This window comes from Rhinatrema bivittatum, chromosome 5 (genome assembly GCF_901001135.1).
Source record: "Rhinatrema bivittatum chromosome 5, aRhiBiv1.1, whole genome shotgun sequence".
Lineage (NCBI taxonomy): Eukaryota > Metazoa > Chordata > Amphibia > Gymnophiona > Rhinatrematidae > Rhinatrema > Rhinatrema bivittatum.
The window spans coordinates 235,609,719-235,612,449 of record NC_042619.1 but is presented as its reverse complement, the minus strand read 5'-3'; positions in this window follow the sequence as shown (position 1 = coordinate 235,612,449).

Below are 2,731 nucleotides of genomic sequence, written 5' to 3'. Positions count from 1 at the left end.
CTACTCTGAACAATTTTGTGTCATCTGCAAATTTGATTATCTCACTCGTCATATTTCTTTCCTGATCATTTATAAATATATTGAAAAGTAAGGGTCCCAATACAGATCCCTGAGGCACTCCACTGTCCACTCCCTTCCACTGAGAAAATTGCCCATTTAATCCTACTCTCTGTTTCCTGTCTTTTAGCCAGTTTGCAATCCACGAAAGGACATCGCCACCTATCCCTTGATTTTTTACTTTTCCTAGAAGCCTCTCATGTGGAACTTTGTCAAACGCCTTCTGAAAATCCAAGTATACTATATCTACTGGTTCACCTTTATCCACATGTTTAACTCCTTCAAAAAAGTGAAGCAGATTTGTGAGGCAAGACTTGCCCTGGGTAAAGCCATGCTGACTTTGTTCCATTAAACCATGTCTTTCTATATGTTCTGTGATTTTGATGTTTAGAACAATTTCCACTATTTTTCCTGGCACTGAAATCAGGCTAACCGGTCTGTAGTTTCCCGGATCGCCCCTGGAGCCCTTTTTAAATATTGGGGTTACATTTGCTATCCTCCAGTCTTCAGGTACAATGGATGATTTTAATGATAAGTTACAAATTTTTACTAATAGGTCTGAAAGTTCATTTTTTAGTTCCCATGTTCGGGGTCGGGTCCGCTTACCTTCATCTCGGTTCACGGAGGGCTGCGCCGGGCCTCCGGTCCAGTAGGCCGCCAGGCCACGGTCTCGCCACGTGGAGAACGCCGTCCAGACTGCCAGAGGCTCCGCCCCTCTCTTTTGCCTCTCGCACGCGTGAAGAAGGCCCTTATGTGCGCCCAGCACCCGGAAGTTCGGGACGGTCCCTTCTGCTGACGTCACGCCCCGGACCGCATTTAACCGGCGTCCAGTCTCCTACTAAACGCCTTGCAACGAGGTTCTCTGAATACTAGTTGCCTCCCGTTCCTGTACCTGCTTCAGTGACTTTCTCGTTGGACTTCCTGATTCTCGACCCCGGTTTGCTTCAGTACTATGCCTGCCTGTCTGCCGCCTGCCTCGACCCCGGTCTGCTTCAGTGCTCTGTCTGCCTGCCTGCCGCCTGCCTCGACCCCGGTTTGCTTCAGTACACTACCTGCCTGTCTGCCGCCTGCCTCGACCCCGGTCTGCTTCAGTGCTCTGTCTGTCTGCCTGCCGCCTGCCTCGAAACCGGTCTGCCTCAGTACTCTGCCTGCTTGTTCGCTGCCTGCCTCGATCCCGGTCTGCTTCAGCACTTCGCCTGCCTGCCTGCTGCCGGCCCAGACCCCGCCTTGCTACAGAACTCTGCCCATTTGACGGTCTGCCCTGACCTTTGTCCACGGAGCGTTGGCCCTGCCTCGGATCGCCTCTGGACTCTGTTGCTCTTTCTCCGCCTTGACCCAATCTGGGGTCTGCTCTCTTCTGGCTATCTGACTGACTCCCTCTGATCAGCCTCTGGACTTCCCCTGCACAGCCTAAGTCCCAAGGGCCTGGGTCCCTATGGGCTCCTCCTGGGGGGATTCCGGGTCCCGGGTGAAGTCCTGCCAGGCTTCTGACTCCGCCTCCCGGTCTGTCATGACAGTCACCCCTGGCAGCCCGGCCCAAGGGTCCACTATCTGACTACCATAGTCCTTGAACTATAACACCTTGCCTCTTTTTCTTAGGAGCTTGGGTCACAGCCACACTGCTGCTCTGTGGTAGTGGAAATGTTTTATCTGTCCTTTTGGACCCTCTCTGCTGCTCTCATTAGTTGAGCCTATCATCATCATAATCATCGTTTACCTCACTCTTCCATCCAAAGAGCTCAATGTGTATTAAAGCAAATCAGAAATATAAACCGAGCAAGGAACATAAAGAATTAACCCAGTCAGAAGTGAAGTGAAATACATTCAGAGTGTGTGACAGGTCAGAAATGCACTAAATAGGTATCACAAAATGTAGTACATTCAAGAGAGAGTAATTTTCAAAGGGACGTTTGTGGGTAAAGGCAAATCACTGATAGACGTGTAAAATTAAACTGCAGTGTGGTTTCCTGCACATATGGGACCGATGGAAAACAGTGCGCCCAATAGCGCACATCATATGCAAATGCATGTGAATGAAGCTATTAGTTACTCATCAGAAATTTTTTTTAAATTTATTCTTTATTCAATTTTCGTTCAAACTTCTTTAAACAAAAATATACATAAGTAATGACAATACCAAATAATTAATTACATATATCATTCCTTACACACATCCTAATATCATGTATCTCATTTACTAGTCCAATAAAAGGGGGAGAAGACATATATTACTTCAAAATAATTACAACTTTGAATGGAGAGAGATCTTTAACTTTCTTTTGGGCCTTCTAAACTACCTCCTTCAGTCTGTTTGTCTTGTAAAAACGACTCCGAAATTAAAAAAAAAAAAATGTGCATCCAATATGCACATTTTTGCGCTCAGATAATTTCTGAGCACTCCCAAAAGTTGTACAGAAAAGCAGAAAATACTGATTTTCTGTACATTCTCCGACTTAATATCAAAAGTTTAAAAAACGATCAGCTTCAGGAAACAGAAACTCAGTTAACTAGCATCCATTTTCCAAAACTGTGGCTGTGACCTTTTACGCCAAATGGAAATGAAAGGAATGCAGGATCACCGAATTGCATAATTGTAAAGGAAGTAAAAGGTTAACTGTCCCTGCCTGCAGCGCCTGTTTACAGGAAATTAGCATAAGTGGGAGGACCGAGGAAA